Genomic DNA, 17807 nt, shown 5'->3' with positions numbered 1-17807 from the left:
TTGAAAGTGCTTGTTGCAATGATTTCTTGGATATGACACCAAAAGCACAGGAAACAAAAGCAAAAATAGGAAGAGAGACTACATCAACCTAAAGGCTTCTGCACAGCAAAGAAAACAATCTACAGAGTCTAAAGGCAGCCTAAGGAATGGGAATAAATATTTGCAAGCCACAGACCTGATACAGGGTTAATATTTAAACTATACAAGGAAATCACAAAACTCAACAGAAAAGCAACCCAGTTAAAAATACACAAAGGACTTCCACAGACATTTCTTCAAAAAAGACTCACGGAAGGTCAGCAGATACATGAAAAGATTTTAAACATCACAAGTCATCAGGGAAAAGCAAATCAAAACCGTAATGAAGTATCACTTCACGTGTGCTAGGATCGCTATTAGAAAACAAAATATAATGATATAAATGTTGCCAAGGGTGTGGAGAAACTGGAATGCTTCTACAGTGTTGTTGCAAATGTAAAATGGTGCAACAACTATGGAAAACAGTATGGCGGTTATTCAAAACATTAAACATGCAACTAGCACATGATCCAGCAATCTCACTTCTGGGTATTTGTTCAAAAGAATTGAAATCAGGGTCTCAAAAAGATGTTAGTACTCACATGTTCACTGCAGCACTATTCACAATAACCAAGAAGGGGAATCAACAACCTAAATGTCCGTTAATAGATGAATGAATAAGTAAAATGTGTCATGTACCTACAATGGAATAGTATGCAGCCTTAAATTGTGCATTCCATAATATGTAACAACATGGACAAAACATGTGAACATTATGCTAAGCAAAATTAGCCAGTCTCAGAATGACACATATTACATGATACTTGAGTTATTTAAATTAGTCAAACTCTGACACAGAGGATAGATTGGTGGTTGTTAGGAGGTAGGGGGAGAAGGAAATGGAGACTTGTTATTCATTGCGTGTATAGTTTTGGTTATGCAAGGTGAATAAGTTCCAGAGATTAGGTATATAACATTATGCTTATAGTAAATACTGTATTGTGCCCTTAACTCATGAAGAGGATAGGTTGATCTCAGATTAAGCATTATTGCATAAGAAAAAATGAAAAAGAAAATCCTTACGTGAATAAGAAAACTAAATTTATTAGATGTTAAAGTGAAGAGAAAAACAACATTTGAATTAGCTAGAATATCATGTTAATTTTATTTCTATATGTAGATAAAATGAGAGAGAGAGAGTGAATGTAGTTTTATAATCTGGCTGTTTAACAGGTACAATTTTTCCTTTTATTATCTTGATCAGGAAGATTGCATTAACTTTTAAAGTAAAATTACCTATGAAATATTATATTTTATGTTACTTATAATAAGTAAACTTTCCATTAATTTATTTGCTTCTTATGTTATGATTCAGTAACAAAGACCAGTAGCATTATGAAAGCTTAAGCAGCTTTCTCTGCTGGAGTTATAGGAATAGCATAAAACATATCTGGAAGATTTTTCCTAGAAATCCTTGAGTTTCCTTTATTTAAATCTATAAATATAGGGTTTATACTTTCTATAAGCCAGGCAAAACAGTTATCTTCCTGAAATTACAGGAAATCATATAGTTATATGGATTAATTTACGCCAGAAATAGAAAAGTTATGTAAATACATTTTTCAAAAAATTAGCTTGTACTCCCCAAACAAAATTTTTAATTAACCTTGGACAAGTTGTTATAAAGTAGCAAGCCTTAAAAGTAGAAATAAAAATACTGTTTTTTATTAAGAATGTTGAACTAAAGAATAAAATAACAATGTAATTAACACTACTGGATCCTTCAGAGGAGTGTTACTGGTAAAATATGAAAGTTCTATAAATGTCCTTATGAATCCAGCAGGATAGTTATTTTTCCAGTTGGCAGAGAGCAGTGAGAGGCTCCCAGCCAACAGACGGTAATAAACCAGGACTGTCAGACATAAAGTTGTAAGAAAATGAATTGTGCTAAGACTGAATGAGCTTGGAAATGGATTCAATCTCAGTTGAGTCTCCAGATTGGCCAACCTCTTCATTATAGACTTGTGAGATCCCTGAGTAAAAGACCTAGCTAAGCTGTGCTCAGATGCCTGCTTCACTGAAATTCTGAGATAAATGTGTGTTATTTTAAGTCACTAGTTTTGGGGTAATTTTTTTATGTATCAATAACTGTTGTCCATTTTAGAAAGTAGGTTCCCTTTCTCTGCTTTCTGTATTATTTTAAAAGGTTTGAGGAGATAATAGTGCTGCCCAATAGTTACTTTGCATGTTAATTTAAAAAAATGCTGACCACTTTCTGCTGGAATTTTGTTTCTTTTGATTCACAATTCAAAAGAATATCATTATAAGAGATTCAAAATTTCACATATGGGGCCATTTTTATACAAACATCATCTTTGGCATAAGAATTCCCATTTTGTGGATGTTGTTAACTATCTGGAACCGTAATTATTAAAGAAAAAATGGGTGGATGTGAGAGGTATAAAGAAAACAACCATTTTGGGGATTAAAAAAAATCATATTTTCATGTAACACCAAACACAGACAGATGGCTCTATAATTGGAAAGCGAATAAACTAATCAATTCTAAAACTTTGGATATCATTAAACATTGGAATCCAACTAATAAAATAAATAAGAAAAATCCAAATTTGTAGTCATCTGCCACTTGAAAGAGAATAGACTGTCTGTCACCAAACAGAAATCTTTAAATGAATATGCCATGAAATTAAAAACCAGAACACATACTGATCAAGGAAGACATAATTGTCAGTGTGTAAATCAAAATCAGACCAAAAATATTATTTTATAAGAAATACTTAGCACTTTTAGAAGGAATTAAGGATAATGAGTTAGATGCTTAAATGTTCTAGGAGTGCCATGTACATGTTCCAACAGCACCTTTTATTTTCAGTATCTCAGTGAAACCTCCTGACATATGTCAAAAATAACTCAAAGACATATATGTGTCTATTCAGAAACTGAGAGTATATTTTGGTGGAGCAAATATTAGGGATATTTTGGCCAGAAATCAAGGGATTATACCTCCTTGCTTAGACACAAAAGAGCTGACAGTGTTGGGTTTTTTGTTTGTGTATTTTTGCAACAGGAAGGTGCCAATCCCTAAGACATCACTATCAAGCAGAAGCATTTTCAACAAAGCTCTTTTCATTTTTTGTTAACACTCAGATAAAATTCATATTGATTACCTCCAAGATATGCCACAGAGGCTCCCTTTCTTGAAATGTTTATATATTAAAGTAGAACTGGAGGCTCCTCTGTCTCTGGATGGGTAAACAAAGAGATGTTTGCCCAGAGGAAAGATTCCTGAACTCAATATGTTACAGGTTACTTATTTTCCTATAAAAAATAAGTCTAACTTAGCGACTTATAACAAAATGTATATTATGATTTTTCGCAAATTTATAGGCCGGGAATTCAGGTAGAGTTTGACTGTGCAAGTTTTTCATATGTGATGTCAACCAATGTTCTTCTGGTGGTATTCAGCTGGTAGTTTGGATGATATTGAGGGTCTGAGGTACTTTTATTCAGTCTATGACTTGAACAAGATGGCCAGAAGTCTGGGTTTGGTTGGGTTTGTGTATTAGAGAACCTACATAATACCTCTGTAGCACAGTTTCTCCTTACATTACAGTGTTCCAGGGGCAAACATTCTGGTTGGTTTAGCCAGACACTTGAAAGTCTTCTTAGGATTTAGCTTCAGAATGTCAAATTTGCCAAGTTATATTACTCAAGCAAGGAGGAAAGCCAGGTCAGATCCAAATGTGGTTGAGAAAGTGACGAAGAGGAGGAAGATATACTATTTCACATGAGAAAGTGGCATGTATGTTTGTGTAAGGAATATATAGATGATATATGTCATAAACACAAGCTACTGAAGTCCATACTCTGGCTTCAATAATTCAAATTTGGTGTTGAATTTTTTAATAGACTATAATATTTAGAGTAGTTTTAGGTTCTAAGCACAATTGAGAGGAAGGTAGAGAGATAATCCATATATGCACATACCTTATCAACATTTCCCTCCAAAGTGGTATATTTGTTACAATTAATGAATCTATATTGACACATTATCACTCCCAAATCATCATTTATATTAGGATTCACTCTCGATGTACATTCTATGGGTTTGGACAAATATATAACGACATATATACAACATTGTAGTATTACAGAGAGTCCTTTCTCAACTCTAAAAATCCTCTGTGCTGTTCTGTTTATTCCTCTTTCCCCACTAACACCTTAAAACCACTGATCTTTTCAATGTCTCCATAGTTTTTTTCAACTTTAGCATTGTATTTGCATTAACACAGTATGTAGTCTTTTCAAAATTGGTTCCTTTACTTAGCAAAGGATTATGCATTTAAATTTCATAAAAAACTTATGCATTTAAATTTCCTTCATGTCTTTTTGTGTAGCATGATATTTCATTCTTTTAATAGCTGAATAATACTCCACTGTGTGGATAGACTACACCTTATTTATCTGTTCACCTACCTAGGGATCTCTTCTAAGTTTTGGCCATTATGAATAAAACTGATATAATATCTGCATGCAGATGTTTGTTTGGACACAAATTTTCACCTCCTTTGAATAAATTCTAAGGAGAACACTTTCTGATCATATGGAAGAATAAACTTACATTTTTAAGAAACTGACAAATGTATTATAACAGTTTTTAATATTATGAATTTGACCAAAAATCAATGAGAGTCTATCGTGCCCTACACCACCACTAACATTTGATGTCACTAGCATTTCAGATTTTGGCCATCGTAATATGTAATATGGTATGTTACTGTTGTATTAATTTACATTACACTGATGATATAGTATGTGGAACATCTTTTCATACATGTTTACTTGTCATCTGTATATCTTCTTCAGGTGTCTATTAAAGTCTTTGGCATATTTTAATCAATTGTTTTCTTAATTTTTGAGTTTTAAGAGTTATTTCTCTATTTTTTAATAACAATACTTTGTCAGAAACATCTTTTGAACGTATTTTCTCCCATTCTGTCTTCTCTTTTCATTCTCTTGACAGTGCATTTATAAAAGCAGAAATTTTTACTTTTAATGAAGTCCAGCTAGCAATTCTTTCTTTCAATAATTGTCTCCTTGGTGTCATATCTAAAAAGTTATAATCAAGCTCAAATTTATCTAGATTTTCTTCTACTTTATGTATTAGTTGTATAATTTTTTATTTTACATTTAGATATATGATAATTTTGAGTTTATTTCTGTGAAAAGTGTATGGTCTACATCTAGATTCAGTTTTGGAATGTATATATATTTTTTTCAGCACCATTTGTTGGAAAGGCTATCTTTTCTTCATTTTGTTGCATGTAAGCCATAGGCTGAGCTCTACGTTAGCCCCTTTCAGCCATGACTGGAGTGTATAGGAAGCACAGCACCAAATCCTTAGACTGCAAACAGCAGAGGGACTCTAGGCCCAACCCATGAAGCCATTTGTTTTCTCCTAGTCCTCTGGGCCTGTGATGGGAGGGGCTGCTGCATAGGTCTCTAACATGCCCTGGAGACATTTTTCTTGTTATTTTGGTGATTAAGATTCAGCTCCTTGTTATGTAAATTTCTGCAGTCAGCTTGAATCTTTCCCCAGAAAATGGGATTTCCTTTTTTATCACATTGTCAGGCTGCAAGCTTTCCAAACTTTTATGTTCTGCTTCCCTTTTAAAACTGAATGCCTTTAACAGCAGCCAAGTCAGCTCTTGAACACTTTGCTGCTAAGAAATTTCTTCTGCTGGATACCCTAAATGATCTCTCCCAAGTTCAAAGTTCCACAATTCTGAAGGGTAGGAACAAAGTGCCACCAGCCTCTTTGCTAAAACATAACAAGGGTCCGTCCCTGACTAGATTCTGCTGGAACCATGTGGAACATGTGCCACAATACCTCCCTATTTTCATAGCCCTGGGCCTTACCTCAACCCTGCCAACTGACATCTCTGTGCAACCCCTGGAAATAGCTCCCATGTTCACCCACAGAACCAGCATTGTCATGCCCCTCTGCACCTGGAACTACCACAAAACCCATAATGTTGTTGCCCTCAAGTCTTTCTACAGTTTAAGGCTTTTTTAAACTAAAGCTAGTCTGTAAAGTGTGGAAGAGGAGCCACCTTCTTCAGATGATCAAACATTAAGACAGGGCTACAAGGAACACAAAAAATTATTCATACTATACCAAAGGAACACAAATTTCTGCCAATAAACCATAAAGAAATGGAGATCTGAGTTGCCAAAAATAATTCAATATTATTGCTTTAAAGAAGCTCAGCAAGCTATAACACAAAAAGACAAATCAACAATTTCAACACAACAACACATAAACAAAATTAGAGGTTTAAAAAAGAGTTAAAAATCATAAAAGAGGCAATTTTTGGAGTCAATACAATTAATAGCCTGGGAAACGTGGTGAGACCCTGTCTCTACCAATTTTTTAAAAAAATTAGCTGGGCATGGTGGTGCATACCTGTATTTCCAGCTACTCAGGAGGCTGAGGTTGGAGGATCGCTTGAGTCCAGGAGGTCTTGGCTGCAGTGAGTCATGATTATACCACTGCATTCCAGCCAGGGTTAGAGCAGGACCCTTTCTCAACACACACACACACACACACACACACACACACACACACACGTACTGTAATAGAAAGTGCAATAAAGAGTTTCAACAGCAGACTCAGTCAAGCAGAAGAAAAAAAAGTAGTGAACTAAAAGCAAGGTCATTTGACATTATACAGTCAGTAGAAAACAGAGAAGAAAAGAATGAAAAATAGTGAAGAAAGCCTATGGGAGTTATGTGCCATTATCAAGTGAAGCAACATACGCATAATAGAAGTTTACCCAGAGAATAGAAAGGGACAGGAAGTTTATTAAACTAAATAATGACTGAAAACTTACCTAATCTGGTCAAGAAAATGGACATCCAAACAGATCAAAGATCTAAGAAGCTCAAATGATTCCACATATGTTGAACATAAAAATGTTTACACCAAGACACATTACAATTAAGTTGGCAAAATTCAAAAGCAGACTACTTTGAAAGTAGCAAAGGAAAAGCAATTTGTAATATACAAACCTCTATAAGATTATCAGCTGATTTCTCAGAAGAAACCTTGCAGTTCAAGAGAGAGTGGGATAATGTATACAAAGTGCTTAATGAAAAGAAACAAACTGCCAATCATAAACACTATACCCAGAAAAACTATCTTTCAGAATGAAGGAGAGGTAAAATCTTCTGTCAAACAAACACTGCCAGAATCATTACTAGACCTTCCTTATGATAAAAACTTGAGAGTTTTTAAAATGGAAACAAAATTATGCTAATGATTTTGCATATAAACAGGTATTTTACTAGTAAATGTAATACACACACAGTAGTGACACTAATGCTGGTGCGTAAATTAATGTTAACTCTAATATAAAAGTTACCCAAAAATATTAATAAATATAACAAAAAATTTGTTAATGGATATAAAATATTAAAATAAGTAATTCTGACTTCAGTAATACAAGTGTGTTGGGTGGCTGTTTAGGTTTTTTATTTTCTGAGTACTTCTCAGGATCAGTTTGTATCTCTAGAAACCTTGAAGTGATTTTTGGCTGAGCAAACGATGAAGCGGTAGATCATGTTGGGAAGAACTGATATTTTAACAATACTGAACCTTATGATCCATGAATATGAACTATATCTCTATGTGCTTAGATATTTGATTTCAGTAATCAGGATTTGGTTTATTTCTGCATATAGTTTCTGAATATATTTATATTTTTTTAGATTTCTACCTAAGTACTTTGGGTTTGGGGTGCTTTTAAAAATAGTATTTTTTAAAACTCCACATGTACATTGCTTGTATAAAGGCAAAATTTGACTTTTGTGTATTGATCTTCTTTCATGTGACCTTGTTGTGCTTGCTTAGCAGGTTCAGGATTTTCTTTGTAGATGCCATCTTATTTTCTATATAGATCTGTTTTTCATCTCCAAAACCAGGGTTTTATTTCTTTATTTTCAAGATTGGCACCTTTAATTTTCTTGTCTTATTGCACAAGCCATTATTTTCAATATAATGTTGAATATGAATGTCAAGAGAGGATACTACTGATCTTGGGGGAAAACTATTCCACCTCTAAAAATTAGGCATAATGGTAGCTATAGATTTTATATATATACATTATTAGCTTAAGAAATTTTCCTTCTTTTATCCTCTTTTTAATTTTTGAGAAATCTTTATCATAAAGGAATGTTGAACACTTTCCAATTATTTTATCTGCATTCATTGAAATAACTATGTGGTGCCTTTTTTTTTTTTTTTTTTTTTTTTTTTTTTTTTGAGGTGGAGTTTCACTCTTGTTGCCCAAGCTGGAGTGCAATGGCATGATCTCAGCTCACTGCAACCTCTGCCTCCTGGGTTCAAGCGATTCTCCTGTCTCAGCCTCCCAAGTAGCTGGGATTATAGGCACCTGCTACCACACACAGATAATTTTTGTATTTTTAGTGGAGAAAAGGTTTCACCATGTTGGCCAGGCCATGTGGTGCTTTCTTTTTTCTTCTTCAGTTCATTAGACAATATGATGAATTATGGAAACTGATTTAACTCTACATTCTTAGAATGAATCCCACTTAGTAAAACTATATTGTGTGTTTTATATATTTCTGAATTAAATTTCCTAACATTTTGTTAAGGATTTCTGCTTGAGATACCCTGACTTGCAGTTTTCTTTATCTTGTAATATGTTTGTCCACTTTTATATAAATTAATTTTGGCATCATAAGATGAATAGAGAAGTATTTCCTCTTCTTATATTTTCTGAGAAAAGATTATGTTAACCAGTATTATACTTCTTTAATATTTGCTATGATTGAACAGTAAAACTAACTGTTGATTTTATTATATTTCTTGGAAGGTACTTATCTACTAATTTAATTGCTTTTGTAGATATAGGACTATTTAAGTTATTTATTATTTGTCCTTGAGTAAATTTGGTAGGTTTTATCTTTTAAGAAATTAGTTACATCAAAATAATCAAATTCATGGGTTGTAAACACTCTTTCTTTATCATTTTTTAAGTGTTAGGTAGGTCAATACTAATGAAACCTTCTTAATGACTGATATTGTTAATTTGTGTATTCTCACCTTATTTCCTAGTTAGTCTCATAATAGATTTATACATTTTATTGACTTTTTTAAAAAGCATAAACTTTTAGTTTTATTAATTTTCTCTATTTGTACCTGGTTTGAATTCTGTGTCTAATTTTAATTTGTACCATTTCCTTTATTCTCCTTAATTTTTTTTTTCTTTCCAACTTTTAGGATCGAGGATATATGTGCAGGTGTGTTACATGGATAAATTGCATGTCAAGGGGATTTGGTGTACAGATTATTTTGTTACCCAAGTAACGAGCATAGTACCCAATAGGTAGTTATTTGATCCTCACCTTCCTCCCACCCTCTACCCTCAAGAGTGCCCTGGTGTCTATTGTTTACTTCTTTGTGTCCATGAGTACTTCATGTTTAGCTCATGCTTATGAGTGGGAATATGAGTATTTTATTTTCTGTTCCTGCATTAATCGATTTAGGATAATGACCTCCAGTTCCATGCATGATGCTGCAAAGGATATAGTTTTTTTCAATGGCTGCATGGTATTCACTAATCTATATTTACCACATTTTTTCTTTATCCAATCCACTGTTGATGGACATCTGGGTTAATTTTGTGTCTTGTTGTTGTGAATAGTGCTGCAATGAGCTTATATGTCCATGTGTCTTTATGTTCAAATAATTTATATTCTTATATGCCCAGTAATGGTGTTGCTGGGTTGAATGGTAGTTTAAGTTCTTTGAGCTATCTCTAAACTGCTTTCACTGGACTAATTTACATTCCTACGAGCAGCATATAAATGTTATGTTTTCTCTGCAGTCTCATCAACATCTCTTCTTTTTTTTAACTTTTTAATAATAACTATTCTGACTGGTATGAGATGGTAATTCACTGTGGTTTTGATTTGCCTGTCTCTAATGATTGGTGATGTTGAGCTTTTTTTAATACACTTGTTGGTCACATGTATGTCTTTTTTAAAAGAAATTACCCATTCATGTCCTGTGCCCATTTTTTAAATAAGGTTGTTTTTTCCTTGTTAGTTTTAGTTTCTTATAGACTATTAGATCTTAGAATATTAGATCTTTCTCAAGTGCACAATTTGCAAATATTTTCTCTCCTTCTCTAAGTTGTCTGTTTTATCTGCTGATAGTTTTCTTTGCTATGCAGAAGCTCTTTAGTTTAACTAGGTCCCACTTGCCAATTTTTTATTGCTGAAATTGCTGTTGGTGTCTTCATCATGAAACCTTTGCCAGGGCTATGTGCAGAATGGTATTTCCTAGATTTTCTTTCAGCATTTTTATATGTTTAGGTCCAACATTTAAATCTTTAATTCATCTTCAGTTGTTTGTTGTATATGGTGAAAGGAGGTGTCCAATTTCAATATTCTGCATATGGTCAGCCAGTTACCCCAGCAATATTTATTGAACAGGGAGTGATTTCTGTAGTTCTTGTTTTTCTTAGCCTTTTTGAAGATGGTTATGTGTGTGTGGCTTTATTTCTGAACTTCTTCTGTTCCACTGGTCTATGTGTCTTTTTTGTACCAGTACCATGCTGTTTTAGTTACTATAGCCTTGTACTTTAGTTTGAAACTAGGTAATGTTATTCCTCCAGCTTTGTTTTCGTTGCTCAGAAATGCTTTGTTTATTCAGGCTTTTTTGTTTTTTATAAATTTAGAATAGCCTTTTCTATTTCAGTGAAAACAATGTCATTGTTGGTCTATAGCAATAGGATTGAATCTGTACATTACTTTGGGTAATATAGCCATTTTAACAATATTGATTCTTCTTATTCTTGGAAATGGAATGTTTATCCCTTTGTATCATATCAGATTTATTTCAGCAGTGTTTTTTTAAATTCTCATTGCTGAGATCTTTGACCACCCTGGTTAGCTTTATCCCTTGGTATCTTATTTTTTTGTGTGGCTGTTGTGAATGGGATTGCATTCTAGATTTGATTCTAAGAATGGACAGTATTAATTTACAGAAATGCTACTGATTTTTTCACATTGATTTTGTATGCTGTAACTTTGCTGAAGTTGTTTATCTGATCTAGGAATCCTTGGGCAGAGACCATGGATTTTCTAAATATAAAATCACATAATATATGACGAGAATTCGTTTGACTTTCTCTCTTTCAATTCATGATGTTTGTTTCTTTCTCTTGTCTGATTGATCTGGCTAAGACTTCCAGTACCATGTTGAATAGGAGTGGTGAGAGTGGGCATCCTTATCTTATTCCGGTTCTCAAGGGGAACGCTTCCAGCTTTGCCCATTCAGTATGATGTGGGATAGGGGTTTGCCATAGATGGTTCTTATTATTTTGAGCTATGTTGCTTTATGGTATCAATGGTCTGTGAGTTTGTGTGTTTTTGTGGTAATGGTCTTTTTTTTTTTTCCTCCATGTTTAACACTCTCTTAAGGACCTCTTGTAAGGCAGATATGTTGGTAAAAAATTCCTCTAGTATCTGCTTGTCTGAAAAGGATTTTCTTTCTCACTTACGAAGCTTTGTTTGGCTGGATACGACCTTAGTATTTGGATTTCTGTTCTTTAAAAATTCTAAATATAGGTCCCCAATATCTTCCGGCTTGTAGGTTTCTGCTGAAGGGTCTGTTGTTAGCCTCATCACACTGTCTTTGTAGGTGAACTTCGCCTTCTTTCTATCTGCCTTTAATTTTTTTTTTTTTTTTTTTTTTTTTCATGTTGACCCTGGAGAATCCGATGATTGTCTGCCTTGGGGATGGTTGTCTTGCATAGTATCTCCCAGGGGTTCTCTGAATTTCCAGAATTTGAATATTGACCTCTTCAGCAAGGTTGGGGAAATTTGTATGGAAAACATTCTCAAATATGTTTTGCAGATTGCTTTCTCATTTTTCTCTCTTTTAGCGACTACAATGATTTGTAAGTTTAGTCTCTTTACATAATCCTATATTTCTCCGAGGTTTTGTGTTTTGTTCCATTTTTAAATTTCCTTTACTGTTGTCTGACTGAGGTGATTTGATAAACTGGTTTTCAAGTTCTGAGATTCTTTCCTCACTTGGATCTATTCTGCTATTAATATTTCCAATTGTATTTAAAAATTCTTGTAGTGACTTTTTAAACTCTTTTGGCTCAACTTGGTTCTTATAATTGCTATTTTGTCTTTCTTCTCTTGTATTATTTGATTGGATTCCTTAGGTTCCTTGGATTGGCTTTCAACTTTCTCCTGAACCTTGTTGATCTTTGCATCGTATTTGGAATTTTAAGTCTGTCATTTCAGCCATGTCAGCCTGGTTAAGAACTATTACTATGGAGCTAATGTTATTGCTTGTTGGTAAGAAGACACTGTGACCTTTTGCATTGCTAGTGTTCTTGGACTCTTTCTTTCTCATTTGTGTGGGCTGATGTTTCTTTTAACTTTGATATTTCTGTCCTCTGGGTGGGGATTTTTGCTTTTGTATTTTTGATGCCCTTAAGGGCTTTACTGTAGCACAATTTAAGTTCAGTCAACTTGCTTCATTTATGGACAGTTTCAGGGAGTCCAAGCTCAGCTCAGCACTCCTGGGTTGCATGCTTTAACCCTAAGGGGCTCAGACCACAAATCTTTGTTCTCTGGCCCCTCAGAATTAAGCAGCTTCTGTGCTAGAGGGGCCAAGGTGTTTCTGGGTTCTTGGTAACAGCACTCCAAATAGGAGCAAAAGAGCTTCATCATGGCAGGGGCAGTGGTGTCCACACTTACGCACTTATGCCAGTGTTGGCTAGACAGCAGAGCAGTGGTGTCCACATGAATATGTGATGGTGGTGGTGGGGCAGTGGGTTTTGTGCATTCATGCTTGTGATAGCAATTGCAGGGTGGCATATGTTTTTCCAGTGGCAGTGGGGTTGTGAGGTCTGTACACACATCTATGCCATCAAAGCACTGGGGGGAGATAGTGAGCGAGCACACACAAGAAAAGCCATGGGTGTTGGCTGCGTTGGTGGGGGCCCATCTGCTGAAGTTCTTCCATGATTAGATGAGGTCTTCTTGTGAAGAACCTATGGTGGCAGTTGCCGAGAAGCTCCCCAGTTGGTCTTCTGCAGCTGTGCTGCAAGGGTGCATGGCCATTATGTAACCCTGGAAGAGGCCAGCAGGCAGGGGTGCTCAGACCAGATTGATCCCAAACCATGGGCAAGACAACCCTAGCCTGTTCAGGTCTAACAGTCAGCAAAGACCAAATCCACCTAGAAGAGTATGGCAGGCCTGGGGATATAGGCATCCCTGGCAGCTGTTCCTGTGCCAAACTCTCTAGGCTCTGCACAGGTAGCAGTCCTGCCCCAAGCAATTGTCCTAGCAGCCCTCCCTGCCATCTTTTTGGTGGGGTTCATGGAGTCTCCTACAGCCAGGATTTTAAAGATCCGTGGTGAGAGTGTACCACTCCTGGCCTATTTAAGTTATCCCTTCCCTAGGAGCCATTGGGGGCTAATAGTAAGTCCTGGTGCTTAGCAGCCACATGCAGGGTCCTCATCTTCCACTCCCTTTAGCCTAACAAATGCATCCTATCTGTGTCCATTCTCAATGCCTTCCTTCTGAAGAGCGTGCCAATCTTCTTCATGGTCTGGTCTCTCAGTAGAAGATGTTCTTCCTGACTGCATCTAGTTGGCTGTCTTGGCTCCCCTCTCTTCTGATTAATGACACTTAAGAATCTATTCTTTATCTAGTTTTCTAAGATGGAAGCTTTTGTTTTTACTTATACAGTCGATGATACAAATTTATCTATACATAGTACTCTTGTTGGATCCTTAAAATTTTGATATTATAGTTCCGTGTTAATTCAGGTCAAATAATTTTAAATTTCTCTTCCTATTTGACCAATGTGTTATTTGGAAGTGTACTTCTTAATTTCCAAATATTTACAGATCTTTTATTTTTTGGTATTGAGTTTTAGTTTAATGCCATTGCACTCTAAGTATATTGTATCATTCAATTTTAAGTTTGTTAAGATGTATTTTATCATTCAGAATGTGGTCTATCGTGGGGAATGTTCTATGTGAGCTTGAGAAGTATGTTTTGTTGTTTTTGGATGGAATATTCAATAAATGGAAGTTAGATAAAATTTTTTTACTGTTTTTCTGGTTAACTTTAACCTTGTTGATTTTCTGCCGGACGAATCTGTCAATTACTGAGAAAGAAAGTGTTGAATTCTCCAACTATAATAGTACATTTCTCCTTTCAGTTCTGTCTGTTTTTGCCTCAAATATTTTGACTCTGTGGTTAGTTGCATACAAGTTAGGATTGTAATTTTGGTTAATTGGCCTCTTTATAATTATGTGGTACCTCATTTTATCTCTGATAATTTTCCTTTTTCTTGTCTGAATTATTAATACTCCAGCTTTGTTTTAATTATCGTTAACATGTTATTTTTCTCCATCTGATAGGGTTTGGATTTGTGTACCCACACAAATCCAGTGTCAAATTGTAATCCCTACTGTTGGAAGAGGGGCCTGGTGGGAGGCAATTGGATCATGGGGGCAGATTTGCCCCTTGATGTTTTCATGATAATGAGTGAGTTCTTAGGAGATCTGGTTGTTTAAAAGTGTGTAGCACCTCCCGCTTCTAATTCGTCCTCCTGCCCCAGCCATGTAAGATGTGCCTTCTTCCTCTTTGCCTTCCAGCATAATTCTAAGACCTCGCAGCCATACTTCTAGTATAGCCTGTGAAACCATGATCCAACCTAACTTATTTTACCCGGTCTCAAGTAATTCTTTATAGCAATGCAAGAACAAATTAATGCACTATTCCTTTGATTTAACTTATTGGAAACTTTATACTTAAACTGGCTTTCTTGCAAATGACATGTTATTGAGGTTCATACTTTTTCCAGGCTGATAAATATTGTATTTTTATTGCTATTACTAAACTACTTATGTTTAATTGATTATTAATATATTTGAATTAAAATGTATATATTTATAATTGTTTTCTATTCATTTTCTATTCATTTCATTTGGTCACTGTTACTTGTTTCCATCTCTCTACCTTTGTTTCAATTTAACTGAGTAGTTTATATGATTGCATTTAATGTGGCATATTAGTTATATTTTGATATTCACACTTTTAATGGTTAAACAAGGCCTTTCAACAGACATTGTAAAATAATATTGTCCACCTTCAAATAACACTGTATTTTACATGTAGTGTACATGTAGTTTGATTGTAATTTGTCTTCAGGTAGTTTTTGAACTGAATGTGATTAAAGATTTTTTACCTTTCTTTACCTGGATAGTTATATCATTTTCCAGGTTTGGAATGTTTCTACTATTATTTTTTTTTTAAATAAACTTTCTGCTCCTGTTTCTTCTCTTCACTTTCTTGAGTTCTTGTAATTAGTACATTTACTCTTTTGATACTGTCCCATAAAACCTTTTAACTTTCTTTCCTTTGTATTATCTTTTTCTGTATTCTCCTCTGACTGTATATTTTCATATCATTATCTTCAGTTTTACAGATTCTTTCTTTTGTCTTGATCACTTCTTCTGTTGATACTCTTTGTTGCATTTTTTATTTCATTAATTCTTATTTTCAGCTCCAGGATTTCTGTTTGATTTATTATTATTATTATTATTATTTGTTATCTTTTTAATAAATTTCTCATTCTAGTCACTTATTTTCTCATTTTTTGAATTGTTTCCCTAAATTTTCTAGAAGTTTGCTGAACTTCCCTAACAGTTATTTTGAATACCTTGTCAGGAAATTTATATATCTGTGTTTCTTTAAGGCCAGTCGCTGGCATTTTTTTGTTCCTTTAGTAATGTCATATTTTCTGATTTGTTTTCATTATTGTGGCAATGACTCAATGGTAGTACATTAGAGGAAGAAATAGATACTTGTGATGGTTAATATGAAGCGTCAACTTGATTGGATTTAACAATGCAAAGTATTGTTGCTGGGTGTATCTGTGAGGGTGTTGCTATAGGAGATTAATATTTGAGTTAGTGAACTAGGGGAGGAAAACCCACCCTCAATCCAGATGGGCATCATCAAATTGGCTGCCAACGTGGCCAGGAAAAGGTGGAAGAAGAAGGTTGAAGGAGCAAACTTGCTTAGTCTTCAGTCCTTCATTTATCTCCTAGGCTGGATGCTTCCTCTCCTCGAAACCCTGACTCCAATTTCTTTGGCTTTTGAACTCTTGTACTTAACCAGTGGTTTGCCAGGGGCTCTTGGCCCTTCTGCCATAGCGCGCAGACTGCATTGTTGGCTTCCCTAATTTTAAAGTTTTGGGAATTGGACTGAGTCATTACTGGCTTTGTTGTTTTCTTCTACAGTATATCAGAGTACTGCCCTCTCTGGGATTCTGTAGTGGACCCACCCATGCTGCAGCTCTCTGCCTGGTAGGGGTCACACCCTTAGCGTTCTTCCACGTATCCCTGTTCCCACATCTTCTGTTGGAGGGAGTCTGCCCTGCTGAAATCCAGGGGCTATGGTCTTGGTGATTTCTGAATCCTTTTCCCTTTTCTTTAAGGATAGCACACTTTTTTGGTTATACTTCATTCTGCTTCTTCATTTATGTTTCCTTGAGTCTCAGCTGGCAGTGTTTCTGATGGTGTAATCTCATGTCTAATCGTGGATTCTGTTAAGGTAGCTGCTTAAGTCTGTGGTTCACACCCACACTAATTCTCCTTATCGAATTATTGATATGTTGGACCTTGGTGTTTTCTTCTGATCTGCCAGTTCTAGCTTCCATAAAACACTAGAATACAAAATAATTCTGCCATATTATTTGCCAATTTATATCAAAAATGCACTTTCCTCTGGTTCTCAATACATTTTCCTCATTTCTGTCTGAAACATCATTAAAGTGTTCTGTACCATCCAAATATCTAACAATGTTCTCTTCTTGACTACTGATGTAAAAAGGAGGCTTTCTCTCCAACCGTCCTCTTTTCTTTGTAACCCTCATCAGAATCACCTTTATGGCAATATCATCTATTTCTAGTATGCAAATCAAAGTTTTTCAGCAACTACTCATTACTCTGTTGTAAATCCATTTCCAAATTGTTGGGCATTTATTAGAATATCCCCCTACTCCTGGCACCAACTTATCTTACTCAATTTGTACTGCAGTAATAGATACCATAGATAACATGCTTAGACAACAGAAATTTATTTCTCACAGTTCTAAAGGCTGGGAAATCAACATCATGGTGCTTACAGATTCAGCATCTGGTAAGGGTCCACTTCCTTGTTTTTACATGACCATCTTCTCATTGTATCTTCACATGGTGAAAAGTAGAGATAAAGGAAACAACCTCTCGTGTCTCTTAAGGGCAATAATTCCATTCATGAAGATTCCTTCTTTATGACTTCATTAGCTCCCAAGACCTGATATTCTACCACAAGTTTGGGGGTTAAAGTTTACACGAGTGTGTTTTGGAGAGATGCAACCATTCAGTCCACAGAAGATGCTTACCATATAACTAACTATAATACAATATTTATTTCATTTTATTTTCTCTTTCTTGCATTCCTCTCCTCACTAGTCTTGTCAGACTGGACTATACTTAAGAGCATCATTTATTTCTTCACAAATGTTAGCGTCTTCCATAATGCCTGGCTTAATTTTGTGTATAACATAAAGTGATTGACTTAATGGTGACCTTTATTTGGGATGCTACTCAAAAAGCATTTACACTTAATACATTTTAAAGCAGAAAATTATTCAA

The sequence above is a fragment of the Chlorocebus sabaeus genome, chromosome 7 (assembly GCF_047675955.1).
Source record: "Chlorocebus sabaeus isolate Y175 chromosome 7, mChlSab1.0.hap1, whole genome shotgun sequence".
Lineage (NCBI taxonomy): Eukaryota > Metazoa > Chordata > Mammalia > Primates > Cercopithecidae > Chlorocebus > Chlorocebus sabaeus.
Note: the sequence above shows the minus strand (reverse complement) of the source record.